This window comes from Excalfactoria chinensis, chromosome 3, assembly GCF_039878825.1.
Source record: "Excalfactoria chinensis isolate bCotChi1 chromosome 3, bCotChi1.hap2, whole genome shotgun sequence".
Classification (NCBI taxonomy): domain Eukaryota; kingdom Metazoa; phylum Chordata; class Aves; order Galliformes; family Phasianidae; genus Excalfactoria; species Excalfactoria chinensis.
Window position 1 is genome coordinate 43,971,449 of NC_092827.1, and position 17,260 is coordinate 43,988,708.

The 17,260-nt window shown below is 40.7% G+C and overlaps 1 protein-coding gene across 4 annotated transcripts in view; it reads right to left on the reverse strand.

The window, feature by feature from the left end:
- Positions 1–14,173, reverse strand: part of HS3ST5 (heparan sulfate-glucosamine 3-sulfotransferase 5) — a 184,424-nt gene extending 170,251 nt beyond the window's left edge. Inside the window, exon 1 of one of the 4 annotated variants that reach the window (XM_072333395.1) lies at positions 14,027–14,173. The gene's annotated coding sequence lies outside the window, so the exon portion shown is untranslated. The other 3 variants (XM_072333396.1, XM_072333394.1, XM_072333393.1) reach the window with 3 other exon arrangements.
- Positions 14,174–17,260: the final 3,087 nt, after the last annotated feature.

Below are 17,260 nucleotides of genomic sequence, written 5' to 3' on the forward strand. Positions count from 1 at the left end.
ATGTCACTGCCAGGCACAGTTTGCTGTCAATCTAAAAATAAGACACATGACCTTAGAAGGAATCAAAGAAGCATTCTAGAAACTCTTCACTAACTGGTACACATTTCAAGATTTATAAGAATTTTATTTTTTAATTTTTTTATTTTTTTTTCCAATGCAGAGTAAATGAATAGTTATTGGACTTTTACCCCAGAGGTTGTGGGAGCACTTTGAAAAAAACTGTGATTTATTTCAGAAGGCAGAGAATCTCTTTTCCTCACAGTCCAGGTACACAGCATGCTACTGGATTTCACTGCAGCAGCTATCCTAAGCTTTTCCCTTATTCTATTCCTGAAATCACAACAGTGAAACACATCTGTTTTGGCATTCTTCATTAAATGTGATAAAGAAAGAGAGACTGAAACTACAAGCTCATCACCTATGATGGAAGTTGTCACTCTGTCTCATCAGAGTGTGCAGCATGAATGGATCTGGACTCATGGTTCCTTGGAGGGAAGATAAATACATTCTGTGGCAGCTGGTAGAACAAGGAATATATTGAGCTCATCCTTCCTTTCCCTCTGGCTCAAAAAACCCCCTCCCAGAGGAGAACCACTCCGGTCAAACTGAGTAAGATGTGCTGTGAGCTGGGAACTGTTTTCAGCTTTTCAAAATGTGATGTCAGCTTAGAGAAGGTTCGGTCTATCATGCGTCTAAGGCTATCAGCAAGAGAGATTTCAGATAAACCAGAAAGGTACAGTTGCTCAAGGCCTTCCTCAAAACTGCCTCTGGGTAGCCTTTATCCCTAACGATCTGGCAGAACAGATGGCAAACGGGTTGCAGACCCTGCCTGAAAGCAGTAGGGTTTATTTTGTGCCTCAAAGCTGGTCCCATTCCATGGCTGGATGCCCACTGCAATCAATGGTTTGGAAAGAGTCTGAGAGCAAGGAAAGCTTCAGATTGGAGGAGGAGAGAGGACCAGAGTTTGAGATCAGTGAGTTGAGGTGAACGGGCAGTGATAGTTTTGTGATAGTTCTTCTATAGAAGAGGTCACAGCAAAAGAAGCATCTGTAAAGACGGGCTGGATTATGTGAGGATCACAATAAGAATCAGTAACAGGACAAGGTATAGCACCAGGAGAATGAAAAAATACTGGAGGAACTCCATATAAAACTGTTCTAGAAATCAGAAATTATCTTTTCTGGTCAAAGAGGGTGTTAATCTTGTCTTTTTCTTCATAAACATGGGAAACAAAGAAAGGAATGCCACTGCTTGGAAAAATTGAGTTATATCTTTCACTTTTCATAATTCCACATTATAACAGGATCATTTTCCACATGGAACTCAGAGTAATTCCACTTTTGAGTAGACAGTCAGCTACAAAACCAAAAACGCAAAACAGTTAACTCAGATGCAAATATTAGAATTATGGTAAAAGAGGAGTCAAATAGCAGTCTACACGCCAGATGCTTAGATAATGAAAACTGAAATGACCACTCCTACCTATAAATTCAGAGATTCCAACCTCACATTTTTATAAATTTCAGCCTGCATATCAATGTGCTATTAACTGAAAAGAGCTCAAAATTCTGTGTGCAGTCTTAAAGATTATTTCTTAAAAGTGTGGCCTTCTGAGGATAGTTATTTAAAATTCAGAAGGCTGCCCAGAATATCAGAGTAAGTCCAGCTTTAGTGTAATTTTTCAACCTGACCCCAGAGGCCTACAGACTAAAATGCCAGCCGATTAAAGTGCCTTTTAAGAAACGTACTGCACTAAGTGCATGTGTGACAGAGTTATGCTTTGAGTTACAAGCAGACAGGATCACTTCTAAGGTGACAGCTGACACAGCTGGGTTAGGACAATTTTGTGAGAGGATGCCAAATGGTTGCAGAACGAGACTAAGAGGCAGGTCTCCATTACAATTACTGTAGCTTCGAAGCTAGTTCACAAGGGTCTGAGTCAGGCCTACTGCATGCAGAGAGCAGCTGAGAGGAAGGAACTGTTTTGGCCAAAGTGACAGCTGCTTTTTCAGAAGGAACGTGCACCGTCTGATAGCTTGTGGGAAGATGCTGGCATCAGTACCACATTGTCAACACGTGTGTCATGCATGGTCTTTCTCCCTGGATGTCTCAACTCCAACATCTGTCCAAAATACCTTTATAATGTAGGCTGAAACACTTAACAGACACACTAATGCCACAACTGGCAGTGTTTTAAGATCAATTCAGTCTGCAGATAGATTTGCAGTGCTACAATGTAATTTTGCAGCTCCTTTCAAAAACGACTGGGATGAAAAGGCCTGCCTCATCTTTGAGACATACACCTAAAAAAATAAAAATCTAAATGTGGTAAAATATGGGTCTGCCCCAGCTTGAGATTACAGGTTACTTTTAACCCTGGATTGCATGACCTGTAGTCACCAGCTGGGAGCTGATGATCCTTCCTTGTGGATCCCACTTGATGGGAGAAAAGAGAAAAAACAGCATACCAGGGGCCTTATAGCAAGATATCAGGGGTGAGATTCCCTTTAGAACATGAACTACGAGACAAGGCTCAGATACGCATTGACAAAACTGCAGGTTATCATACAATATCTTTTTTAGACCTTTGCCAGGAATCTTACAGTATCTATCACTATGCTTTAATTTTTAAGTATGTGTATGGAATTGTATATTACACATGATTTTTCAAGTACAGATGATTTTAGGGAAGTCACTGATTACATATGGAAGGTAAAGTAAGTGATTTATATATCATGATGACTTCTAAACCAAAGCTCATATTAAAATCTTAATACACTTCATTAAGTTTGAAGTTTTCCCCAAAAATTATCACTTCTTTGTGAGTTGGGCCAAACTGCAACTGATATTTGACTATTGTCTGTTAGATTCAGATCCAGATTTCTGTAGGCTGAGTTGATCAGATTCTTTATATATGTGCTAACATAGAGGTAAGTAAAGATTCCTCAAAGCTCCACAGAGAGACAAAGTACTAGAAGCATCACTTAGAGAAAAAAATGAGTAAAAGTTTTAGGTTCATTCCTTTTCCCAAGTCCAAATAACCAAAGGTATTAAATTAGTGCAGTTCCAGGAGCCCTAACAGAGAAGCACTGGGATCTCTGAATCACAGAATCACAGAATGACCTGGGTTGGAAGTGACCTCAAGGATCATGAAGTTCCAACCCCCCTGCCTGGCAGGGCCACCAAACTTCCACAATTACTAGATCAGGTTGCCCAGAGCCCCATCCAACCTGGCCTTGAACACCTCCAAGGACGGGGCATCCACAACCTCCCTGGGCAGCCTGTTCCAGGACCTCACCACTCTCCTAGTAAAGAACTTCCCCCTAACATCCAACCGTGACCTTGACCCTGAGATTCTGTATTAGCACACACCTGGGATCATAGTGGTTGGAGGTCTCTATTAGGGAACTTTTCCCCAAGAGCACTGTAACTCATATATGTAATCCATGTAACACATATATGGTACTGAAAGATTAACAGTGAGAAGCAAAATGTCTCCTGGACTTCATGTATGACATTTTGATTTAACCGCAACCAGATAGATTTCACTATTTTTGAGATTGTGCAATCCTGCATCTGTGAAACAGTCATAAAATTTTGCTAAAGCTCAATAGTAAAATATGAAGAAGTTGAGAAAATTACTTGTATGTGCTGCAAAACATGCAAAAATGATGTTAAATACCAAGAAATTAAAACCTATGATAGGAATCAGTATAAATCGACATGTTTTTCCTCCAATGTGTTAATTTTGTTATTCAATTAATTCACTTTCACGCATTTACTTATTATAGGTTTATCCAGGTGCCTCACGTAAGCCTAATTTTTCACTGTTAACTGAGGGTGTCTGTATTTTAAAGCTTGAAACAATTAGATTTCTGAAACTCTACACTAAATTGTTACAATTTTTTCTGACACAAAGAATACTGAATATTCTAAAAAACAAGGATATTTGTGTTCTGTATTCTCTGGTAAAAGTTAGAAATGAATCTTTGAGAAAACTTTGCTTGTACTCTTAGTTTTCTAAAACAGATTTTTCAATGCTTTACAAACTACTAAAAACAAATGCCCTGTAAATGGACAATAGCCTTCCTTTATTAGTGATTTCTGTACAGACTGACCTCAGCCGTTAATGAAAAAACAATAACTATAAACAGAAACCATGTAGAAAACTAGCTACCACTGCTTAAATCTTTTTAGACCATTTAAATCTTCCGGTACTTTCAGAAACCTCTTGTATATATCATAGTTAATGGCTGTTTGCAAACAAATATTAAGCTTGTTTAAAGCAATTTATGAAAACATCATGCTGTGGTGTAGTATTATTTAAACCACCGGAGCTCATTCCAAAAGAGAAAAGTGAATAAACATCATGTATGTAAATGGATCCATAGTACTGACATAAATACTATCAAGGCTACAACTATGCAAGTGAATTAAATACTGCTAGGGCATAAGTCCATGCCCTGGAACTACCTTTTTCTAAAGTATAAAATTTTCAGGGCAGTTCCTGGCACACATTCTGATCTTGCCTGCTTGACCAGCCACTTCCCAAGGGCTTCCCAGTCAGGGCCAGGGCATGAGCACAGACCAAGGGTGGCTCCCCAGGGGCAGGTTAACTGTAGCCTGTGCTCTGGAGGCTACGAGAGCTAACCATATGGAAGTGGCCATATTCAGCTGGCATCAAGGCTAGAGAAATGCTTTGCATTATTTGCTTCACTCATAAAAATATAGGCAAAGAGCAGAAATTCAGATGCAATAGGGAAAAAAAAAAAAAAACACAACCACAAAAAATCACACTTCTAATCAACACCACACTGAGGCTAACTTTGCCAATTAAGGTTTCATTATTACTGGAGTAAAAGAGGCAAACTAACCAATCTGCTCTCTTGTGTCCCTGGGGGATAAACAGAAGTGAATGGCCAGCTTCTGCTTACCACTGTGCTGGGTATTGTGCTGTGTCTCCATGCTGTGCGTTCCATATTGATCCAGTGCACTGGTGCTGATATACATCCCAGTCCAGAGGCAAACTGTCTTGTTCATGAGCAAGACTAACTGATAAGATGTCAACTCACATAAGCAACACATATTAAACTGAAAATCTTGAAGCAGTAGGCGAGGCAAATTGGATTTCTTTCCAACTGGCTACTAAATGTCGTTTAACATCTATATCCCAAGCATAAATGCAGTCTGGTCAGACGACATTCCCCTCTTAGAGTTGTTAGAAAGTCACACCTGATTCCCCCCCCCCCCCCCCCCAGTTTTCTTTATTTATGACAATAAATAAATAAATAAAATCAAGACAAATAATTAAAAACAAACAAAAAAAAAAAAAAAAAAAAAACAACAAAAAAACAGCAGCAACCTAACCACACAATTTCTTGCTGCATTCTTTCTGTTATCACATGAAGTCTTCCTCAATATATTACCTAGGGTTGATCTAAGAAAGCATCTGGTTACCTCTTCAGCTATTCCATGTGATCCATTAGACAAAAGAATGTGATCTACTCAACAGTGTTCTCTACATCTGGGTAAGAAATATTCTGCTCACCAGAAAAACTGTTTGGAGTCTTGGAAAATCTTCTCAGAAGTTACAGAAAGAAGCTGAAAAAAGCTTTTGTTTAGGGACAAATCAAGAGTCTGCTATTGTTTTGTGTGTGGATATTTTTTCAAGTTTTTTTTTTGTTTTTTTTTTTTTGTTTTTCTTAATTTTTATAAAAAATAGTTTTACAGCTGAAAAAAACAACAACAACAACACAACCTTTCAATTAATTTATTATTGTTGCACACAGAAAACATACAAAACATCACCTTTTCTACAAACAGCTTTAATTTCAAGGAAGTTATGTTTGAAAATAAAAAATAATGAAATTTTGACAGCTGACTAAAATATTTTCAAGATTTTTGCAAAAGAAATGACTAAACTAATCTGAAGTGACAGACTTTTTAAATTGAATACAGATTAGTTTCAAAGCATTTGAATAATAATCCAAGACTAAGAAGACATTTTTACTATATGTAAAAGAAGAAATTGTTTGGAAGCTTTAAAATTTTATATATATATTTTTTACTTATTATTATTTCTTACTGAAATTCTTCCCTCTCCATTAAGAAAAGCAAAAGAAAAAAGGAAAATGATAGACATGTCTTGAGGATATATATATACTCCTTTGGTTCTGAAACAAAACACAGAAGTGCCTAGAAAGCTTTGTTGTCAAAGAAGTTAACAAATCTGAACAAGAGAAAAATCTTTTAAAATTCATTTATGTTAGAATAATTTATGCATAACAATAATGCTGCTAAGCAAGACTTGTGTCATCAAATTCACTCTTTGTTGTTTCTTGCCATTAAGTTGTGTAAAGCAGAGGTGTCTGAAAATGTCTCTCCAAGCATCTGCACTGTAAACAGCCTCTTTGTTAGCCTCTGGGAGACAAGCCAACGCAGTTACAGCACCGTAGGTCTGATACATAAGAGAGGAAATTGTTGCTATTTCATTTTTACCTGGATCTACCTCTCTAGCAGTCATGAAGGAGCTGCTGGGAAGGCTACGATGAGAAGGAAGCAATGGCTCCAAGATCTTTGGCAGATCTGAGTTGCATTTCTTTTTTTTGCAATACAGTTTAAATTCTGAAGCCCCTAGTAGTTGGACTATATCTCAAGGAAGCACATTTCATTTTTAGGTTAGAAACCACTACATGACACTAAAAGAAGAGATATCAATGTCAAATTTAACAAGAATTATTTGGTATTTGTAAAATGAGAGCTTCTGATTCTACAGAGTCTGCTCCAAAAGCAATATCATAATACCTATTTTGTTATATTGTCCCACACCATCAGAGGTGGATGTTGGTGGTATGGCAGTAGAGACTGAATCTTCTGGCCAATACTCCATTACATATTGTTGCCATGTGACAGATGGCAGTCTGACAAAATGGCATTTGATATGGAAGTGCATATGGAGCAAAGGTGTGTCAACGGCAAATTATGCAAAATCATTTTCCTCAAATCTTACTGTTTGCACCATACCAAAGTTAGCTCCATCCAATCCAGTCAATTATTTTCTCAGAATTATAAACTGTTACTAGAATTGGCATCTCTATTTCCTGTACTGGTTTCCATACTCCTCTGCTCTACATCCAGTGATGACACTTGTTCTTGAGCATAAGATTATAGTCATTTTTTAAAGTCTTAACAGGAAGAAATTGACCGTGATTTTACATGACACTAGCCTGTAGCTGGCAAACTATCTTTCCATTTTATGGTGTTTAGGGTATAGCGCAACACTGACTTCAGACACCGAAGATTGATTTTGTTTTCTCCTTTTTCAGGATTCAGTTACTTTTTTTTTTTTTTTTTTTTTTTTTTTTTTTGGCAGTGCCAGATATTATTTATAGCCAAGGGTTTAAAACGTTCTGCAGGAGAACCATTGGACCCTGCTGTTTTACCTTCAGGAAACAGTTTAACCACTCTCAGCTATTTACTGTGCTGTCACATCTTCCTTCTTACCTTCATGGTCAGAAAGGAAGAACAATCAGCAAATCCCTGCTAGAGATGGTGAAACCAGACAGTAACAAAGCAGAGAACCATATTTATTTTGATTTTAAAAGGAAAAAAGGTATGTATAAATGTTTATACTCAGATGAATGTGTATGCAGATACACATGAAATCTGCTGGGTCCACCTGGATTTCCAAAGTGGGAAATGTTTATTTTCTGGATTTTGTCTTCTTTTGAAGCTCCCAACCTACTTGCTTTAGTTACTTTTCCAGTGGAAGGGACATGCTAGGTAACTTTACTTTTGTAATCTTATTTTTAATATTGATTTGATATTTTGCTTATGTTTTACTTCTATCTAATGGATTTTTCATGAAAGAACATCTTTTTCCTCTCTTAAAAACAAAATTAACTACACATAACCAATCAAACATAAGCCCCACATCCTTTTGTTTTTTGAACTTCAATTTGCAGTGTCTCCACTAATTCTAACTCTGTTTCTATGTTCAGATAGATCTTTACCAAACTCAGTTTTATCTGCAATTCTGGCAAAAACCATACATTCTGTAATAGTATCTGCTAAGGAAATCAAACCTGTCTGCACAGAATACAGGTTGGAGAGTAAGCCTGTTTCCACTGATGTAAAATGATTCACTTCCCATGGGATGCCAGGTTTGAAATGCTGTCATCATAGTAGCAATGCCAAGTTGCAAAGGAAGGTTTTGATTTGAGTGGAAAGTCAGCTTGTGTAGAAAAGTTAACGTGCTGCTGAACAAGCTAAAGTAACTACTGCAAAGGACAAATCCTGTAGCCGTTGGCTCAGTTTCCACCTGATTTTACATACGATGAATCCACCAATATTAACATTTTCTTTGTATGTTTAACAAAAAATTGCACTTATATATTGATTGCAAATTGATGCCTGATACCCTTCCACCAATCACTTTTGATTTCCAGAGACATTTTTAAGCAATTTATGCTTGAATGCAGATCATCTCAGACTCTGAATGTCTGTCTGCTATAATACCATCTAACAGTTTTATTTGTGAAAGTCCATTGGAGACTCAAGCAACTGCGTGCAGTCAAGATTTTTCAAGCTAATTTAATACAAGATTGTGTTAGAGTGATTTAAATGGATAAATGCTTTTTCATCTCCAAAAGAGAAATGGATTGACAGACACTGTTCTGTGACATATCAGGGCAAAAGTACTACTTTAATCTCCTAGACAGAGAGCTGTATTTTCTCATGCAACATTGCCACAAGCAAGATGCGTAAGAACTAAAGGTGCCAGAGCATGAAAAGTAGCAGGATTTGAAGTTTAAATGTGGGGCATTCTTTCTACATGCCTCCCTGAAAAATGGGAAGATCTCATAAAATTGGCTAGTAAAGTTGACCTGATGTAATATTAGGTTATCATATCTAAAGTTCACTTTATAGCAGTCTTTCACTACAAACTTCATCCTTCACATCTAGTCTATAAAAGATCATTTGGATTAGAAACATCATCAAAGAGTACTGCTGTACATCCGTTTTTAAAACATTCAGTGGCTTGCAACACCCATACAAAATGCTAAAGTTTTTTTTTATTAAAAGGAGATATTTTTCAAGTTTTTCCCCTGCAAGTTAAAAAAGACAGCTGCATGAATGACCATATTTCATAGGCACACACTTAAAACACTTCTACAAGCTTTGAAGAACTATTACTTTTCATGGTCATTGATCGGGAAAGTATCTGTGTCCAACAAAACTATTTCCATGTGTGATTCAGTCCGTCTGAGGTCAACAAATGCTTCAAGACTAATATTTATTTGTTTCATGATATGAACCCTTCTGCAATGATCATTTCATCTTATTATGTTTATGATGCACAGTATTTATTTGCTCAGGAAGAAACCTGCAAACAGTCTTATAGTACTTGAGAGGTGAAAGATGTGGTGCTTCTGCAACAAGCCAGAACTATTACTGAATACAATTACTGGATAGGACAAATCAAATGCATAAATACAGAAGAACACCATCCTGGTAACAATGTTTGGCTATTTTCCTTACTTTTCCTCTGTTTTTGATGACTTTTTAAATTTGCATGCAGTATTGCTCTGAACCAAAACTAAACCAAATTAGTTTTCCTTCTGTTTTCATCTTTATTCATTTAGCCAGAAGCATATCATTTCAGCGTGTTTTTCTAGGGAAGACTGTATTATGAAGTGAAGGTCCTGAATGGAGTAAGAGGAAATCAAACAAGTGGGCACACGCACACACGCACACACGCACACACACACACACCAAACAAAGTGCAGTTGAGACTAGACATAGGCCAGTATCTGATATTTTAAGTTACATGTGACACTATTTCCTTGTTCTGCTGCACCGCATTTAGATATTGTATGGCTTTCCAGACACGCTGTGCATAATTTTACATACCATCTGCTTCACATGCCAGGTTCCATATGTACAATGTATAACCTAAAACCAATATTTTGATTGATTTGTGCTACAGAGGAGGCTTTTGTTCTTAATTGTAGAAGAATATTGTCCTAAATAAACTGTCTGAAGAATGCCTTCTAGCATTAAGAAACAGTGAAATTTATTTTGAAAAGTTTTTCAAGGGCCTAATAATCACAAAAGCAGCTTTCAGTAATCTCACTAAGATTGTTTCCATGAACACTGAGAGCTGTAGACACCTGTGAACATTCACAAGTGGTAATACATTGCCATAAACGTGTGTCAGAGTCAGGGCAGGGACAGCAAATTTGCAGCAGCCTAGAAAAAAGAAATATCTGAATTAAGATAAACAGCACTTATTTCTCAAAACAGAATGAGGTTTATAAAGATGAGTAATGGAGATCAGAATTATCTCCAGGAGATTCTCTGATTTGCTTCAACCCTACTATATACAATCAAATTTTGTGTGCTCTTCAGCTACAGGTAGGACTAAAAAGCCTAATGTTCAGTTTTGGAGATGCTGCCCACAAGAACACTGGGCTGTGTTCCCACATGCACATATGAGGAGGAAGAACTGAAACATCAAAATGAAAAGAACACAGAATTTCACACCAATGGATCTCAAGACAAAATTGAAGACTTATTCAAATAATTACCCTCATTTTGTGAACTACCGAATCTCCTCATCCAAACATGCAAATGGGATTAAGCGTAGCTTTGGATCTTAAACAAACAAACAGTCCATAACTCTTCCTATGGAAATAATCCTATTCTTCACATTTGACTTGAAGTTGAATTATTATCAGAAAAAAATAGATTGTGGCATTACAGCGTGCTAGTAAATAGCAGATAGAGACAGGAGACTACAAAAATAAAATTTTCTCCACATAACATCCTGTAAAACATGTACACTGCTCCTTCATAGGTGATAAAAGGCACATTTGAATTCAGAGAAATTAGAAAGGAATCGAGAGCATGACATTTAGAAAAGAAGTTTCTTCCTCGCTATGTAATTCCAAAAGGAGAAATAAATAACCATGAAGCACTTGTCCTTTCCAGAGGTTTTTTTGTTGTTTTTTATTTCCTTTGTAAAATGAACATCTTAATCTACATCTTAATCTGTTCACAATTTGGCACGTTAGCTTCATTTCAATGACAATTCTTCCAGATATACAACTAACAAAAGTGAAGGAGAGATGCAAGATCTCAGACTTCTTTCTACCCCTGTCTATTAACACACACCTGTGCTCAGAAGAGAAATATTATTGGACCTCAACTAAGAGTGTTGGTTTTTTTTCTTATCAAACACTTGTTTATCACAATGTAGTAGCCACAGTCTTTGTGAGGTATGGGCATGATTCTGATCCTTGACAGCTGGACACATGCAACATTTTGGGATTGCATCGCTCAGCTTTGATAATTAAAAAAATAAAAAACATGTCTTCAAAATTTCTTTTGAAAGACATTCCAACCACCTGGAAGTGGCTACTCAGGTTACAGGAATAAGGACAGCTGTGCCATTTGAATATCAATATTTTTATTTGGTGTTTTACTATGCATCTGGTCGCTTCCAATCTAAATGCTGCAGTGAACACAGTGTGTTCTGTGAACTAGAACTTCCATTTGCTATTAGATTATTTTTCATAAAATATTCTTTGTAGTCTCTGTGAATACGGGCATTTTAATTATTGATCAGAAGCGTTATTTCTTATTTGTATCTGTGTTGTGAGTTATTAAAAACTGAACAGAAATTTACACACATTTAGATTTATTCTCTTTCCTGGCTGTTCATGAGTTAAATGCTTACGCAACACCTTTCCTTACAAACTGCATTACATCTCTCCCATTACTCCTCTGTCAGATCTTTCTGGGCCTGATCTGTGGGCCTATGAATGGCCCATGAGCCCATCCAACAGCCCCAGAAGACTTTGGCTCCAGTATCTCTCACTTCAAACTTCTTAGTAAAAAAAAATATGCACAACACCAGAAAGGTGTAAAATATGAATCAGGTAATATTCTGTAATGTATGTGGGTAAAACAATGGACTTCAGTTCACCTTTGTGACAAACATGTCAAAATTGATTGATAACTGTTCACTGCAAAGTTGGAATGAAAATCCAGCAGATATTTTTGACAGATTGAAGCTAAATTTCCTTGGTGAAAAGGCTGTCTTTTCGAAATGAAGTTTCTTTGATACATCTCTCTCACTTTGCTGTTTCACTGCTTTCTACCCAGTCCCTTTACCTTTCAAATGTATTCTGCATTAGCAAAACCCTCTTCCTCTGAAGTCAATGGGAGTTTTACCAATGATCATACCCAGGTTGCAAAACACAGTGAGAAAAAATATCACTGTCAAAGTTGAAAGCATGACAACCATTTACACATTTTGGCAGTTCCACTGCAAAACCTCCGGCACTAACCAGCTTTTCCATGTGTTTCCCACAACTCACTCCCGGCAGCGCAGGAGAACACAAAGCCCAGCGCCCCGGTGCCTCCGACACTCGGCATCGGAGTTGAGCCCCCAGCCTGCGAGGAGTTAGCATATCCACGCTCTAATACGACAGCAAACACTCTGCAAGCATCAACCCTTCCCTAAGGGACGAACATTTTGCCGACGGAGCCCAGGGAAGCGCACGGGAGGGCGCAGCCAGGACGCGCAGCGGGCACCTGGCCGCTCCACTACTCAGGTGAGCGCACGGTAGAGCCCCCTCACCGCCCGCCTCTCCTAACCCCGGCAGCCCCCCGGGATACTTCCGAATCCGAAGGGGAAGAGCAAAACACCGTCCCTAATACGCAGCGGAGCAGCGCAGAGCGGAGCCGCCCCCGAGGAGCCCTAGTACAGGCGCGCACCCTCCGCCTCCCGCCCGTCCCCGGGGGACCCTGCACGGCACGGAGCCCCGTACTCACCGCCGTGTCGCAGGCTGCACCCGGCCACGCAGGCGAGGAGCACCCTCCCCGAGACCTGCCGCGGTGCCTGGACCCCGTCCCTTGGCGCCCACATCCAAGCCCCGGCCGCGAAGCTCAAAGTCCTTCTGAGAAGCACCCGACCAGCCCCGCCGCCTCCCGCCCCGGATCGCTGTCATCTCCCCTCCCCTCGCCACCCCCTGCTCCCCCCCGCCTCCTTCTCCGGCGGGCAGCAGCATTATAAAGCGCTACCTAACCCGTGAGATCACGCACCGGCAGAGGTGCTGATCTTCGCAGCTACTCACCGGGCATCCTCCGGAGCAGCGGGCGGGAGCGAGGGAGGAGGTGGGAAGGAGTGAGGGGGCTGCTGGAGGCGCTGCTCGGCAGCCTGGGCAGTGCTGCAAGTCAGTGCGTGAGCGCCTGCGGGCGTGTGTGCAGTGGGGTGCCGGACACTCAGGCACCGAAGGGCGGCGGGGAGCGGAGTGCGGGGGGCTCAGCGCGGCGCGGACAGGTGCGGCCCAGGGCGCCCCCAGCCCCGCGGCCCCCCGCGGCCCCCCGCGCCCCGCCGCCGCGGAGGGAGCTGCCGGGGAAGGGGCTGGGGGAGGCGCGCATCCTCCCCGGGTGGCACACGCACCGCAGTCGGGAGGAGCGAGGGACGGGATTAAAAAGAATGATAATAAAAAAGGTCAGTCACCAAAAAAAGAAAAAAGAAAAAAAAGAAAACCAAAAAGAAAAGAGCGAGCAGCGAAACTCTGCTCTACTTCTCGTCTGAGCTCCGAGCCCCAAAGCTGCGGTTCCGGGAGCCGCCACCGCCCGCGGTGCAGCACGGCAGCAGCTGCCGGTAGCGCCCAACAGAACGCCGGAGCCTCTCCCCGCGCTCGGAAGAGCCTCCCTCCCTCTTTTCATCCCTCCCTTCCTCCCTCCCTCCTTCCCTCCTTCTCTCCTCCCTCTCTGCCTACCGAGGCAGGTGCGGTGCAGGGCCCTCCGCGCCCGGTGGGCAGCGGCCGGGCTCCTGGGGACGCTGCCGCCGCCGCGCCGCGGCTTGCGGGTGGGAGCTGCCGCGGGCCCCATTCCCCATTCCGCAACTGCGGCGGTATCAGTAAGCAGCGGCGAGGGCCCGCCTCAGCCGGGCAGCTGTGCGGTGCTCCCTGCTCACGCCTGCAAACGCTCCTTCCCCCGCTCAGCTCACCTCCTGGCGGTGCGCGGTGAGCTGCCGGGAGCGGAGCGAGGATGGTGCGGCGTTATCGTTTCTTAGGGGGAAGGCGGAGAGCCGGAGAGAAGGGAGGGAGGGCAGATTTCTAACAGTCGTATGGAAAGGGCTGGGGGGAAGGCATCACGCACCAAAAAAAGCCCGTTCTCAGGATAGGAATCAAAAATAGCCACAGCGGCAGTGAAAGTTGCTCGCTTTGTGATTTGCATCGTAACGCTGCCGCTGCTGCCTGCCGCTTCCTTCAGCGCACCCAAGAAGCATGCAAGATGGGAGAGGGGGAGCTATATACTTTTGATGCGCCGTTCTTTTCTGGCCATAATTCTTTGCCTTAATCTTTCTCTGTGTCAAATATCAAACAAACAAAAAAACCCCTCCGCAGCCCCCCCCAATCCACCACACCGCCTGCCCGCGCGTCTTGTTGGCTTCAAGTGGTGGTTTCTGAGTTGGCAAGCGAAGTCTGCTGTGGGGTGCGGACACTCGACCTATACCTTGGGATGCCCGTGGAGGCTGCGCAGCCTCTGTCCCCTTCAGGCTGCAGGCTGCGCTGTCGCGGAGCGCAGCGGATCCCGGAGCGCAACGCCCTCCTTGCCCGTGTCCGACTGCGCAGGGCCCCTTCGATCACGGGAGGCCGCTGCTGCCTTCCCTCGCTCTTTCCAGCTGTGAGAAGTGATGGTGTTTTCGGGAAAAGACTGGAGAAAATCAAACTTTTATTTACCAACAACTCACGCCCTGATTTAATAAATAAATAAATAAATAAATAAAAGCACTACTATTGCCAAACCTCAGCCCAGATCACGCAGCTTAATGCATCGAGCCAGAGGTAGTGTGGCTGCTTGCCAGACCTGTGATCCATTAACCTCCTTAGCTCATTGTTGGCAGCAACAATACCACCCGATCAAATTCTTGTATCCTAAAGGCAAGTCATTTGGTTTTCGTAGTAAGCTCCACTCTCCCCTGTTGCAATTAAAAAGGGACCCTTCAATAGCAAAAGAGGTAAGAATGAAATACACTGTTTTTCTACTACTCCATGCTTGTTTTCTGGATTAAAAACATCCACCTATGCTCAAGGTAATATACACAAAGGGAGACATCAGCACACAAAGATGTCATACTTTGTAAGCAAGCCTTTTGAATTTTACAGTTTCCATTTAATTACACACTTCTTTAGACTATGGGAGATTTAAAGTTTTCTTTGCAGAAGGAAACCAAGCAAAGCCCAGCAAATCACAATCAGAATGTGAAAAATTGGAAATATAGGGCTCTTGTTTTCCTTATTCTTTATATCTGAAATACATAAATGTGTGTATATATATATGCATATATATACACATATATATGTATGCTTTTTAATCCAAATACATTTTCTGGAGTTATATATTTATACAGAAAGATGTGTCCACATGCACATGTTGTGTATGCATATACCCATTATATAAATAATGAACTTCAGAATCAGGTTAAAAGTATAGAAATGTATAAAAAAATAAGTATATAAAGAAGCAGAGCTAAAAACAGTGGAGAAGTCATAGAATCACTGATACAGAAACAGTATGAAAGCTATACCACACACTTCATTCTTTACACAAGAAACATAGTTAACACAGCTACATTTCTGAAAAAATAAAAATAAAAATAAAAATGAAGTAATTCTTTCTTTCTTTCTTCTTCTAAAGACATTGTGACATTAAGCTGTGGTTGTAATTGCCATGTGCAAAACTATTTGTTTCGGAAAGTGTGCATTCAGAGAAGTTAAATCTGTCCTTGATTAATGAAGCTGTCTAGTGTGGGAATGTAAGGTAATATGTGCAAAAATGAGACTGATCCCATGAGCATCTGGCATTGAAAGATGGGAAAGGTGCTGGGGAATAAGGCTAGGGTGAAGGCAGTGAATACAAGAAGCTGGTGTGTTACAGGAGTAACTGGGCCTGGAAATAAAATACCACATCATTTGGAGAAGGTGATAGCAAGAAAGATGTTGGTGTTCTTTCCTGTGGCCAGGTTGTTATGTAAAACACTTCCCATTGCTCATTAGTCGGTGAGAACTGTAAGGTAATACCTACATCCTCTCAGAAACCTCTGCACCTTATTTTCTAAATTGCTACTTGTGGCATACAAAAAGTCCTCCCAAAACAGGCAAACTCTGGAAAATTCTAAAAATTCTAAGTCTGTGGGATTCACTTGATTAGAGGATCTTTGATTTCCCTGAGCAGGAAGGTTTTAGGGATTTTAGTGTTGTTTTGTTTTGTTTGTTTGTTTGTTTTGCACCCAGATCAATGCCTCAGACTTGGTCAGCTGCCACTGTACTGCCTTTGCCTGAAGAAAGAAAAAGGCCTGAGACTGCTGCCTATTGCATGATTTAATGCAAGAAGAAATCTTGATCTCATTTTCATTAATATCAGTAGCAAATCAAGAAGTGACTGGTACATCAGCAGGATGTTTTGAGTGTAGCAGAATGCCTGACTTCAAGAGCAGATGTTTATGATGGGGAAGAGATGTAAATCTGTGCTGTAAAAAAGTGTTAAATTTAGGCTACATTTCAACCTGTTGAGGCAAGTGTAGTCATCAATAGATCAAAAATAAATTAAATCATATAACTCCTGAAGATAGACTATCAGATATCAGAGAGAGATAATTTAGCTTGTTGCTTTTCACTGTGTTTTTTTCACTAAGTCTGAAAGTGTTTTTTCTCCTTGAGAGTGGCCCGTTGTCATACAGGAGAGGTAAAGGGCATCAGATTGAATATGTTGTGTAGGACTAGCTGATTCAGATTCATAATGGTCCTGGCTATTAAAGCTTCCAGCCCATCACATTGTACAAAAAATGTGGTCATTATTTTAAGGAGCCATTACTTTAACTCAGTAACAACTGAGCTTGTTATTTATTAGAATTTTCCATTTATTCATTTTTATTCTAAAGGCTTTTCCACTTCTTCTATTTTTTTTTCCTACTGTTTTTTTTTTCATTCTGTTTATTTTCACTACTATAACTTGAAGAACTATCTTATTTTAAAGCCATTACCCTTTGTTCCATCACTGTACACCCTTGTAAAAAGTCTCTCTCCACCTGTACCAGTCCCAGCCCCAATTATCACAGATAAGGCTGGGAAATTTAAAATCTTTGCTTTGCTTAGAGGTGCTGTATGACTGCAACATCTTTGATCTCACTGACCCCTTTAAAACAAGTGAGTTTTTAACACTCCAAAAGAATGCTTTC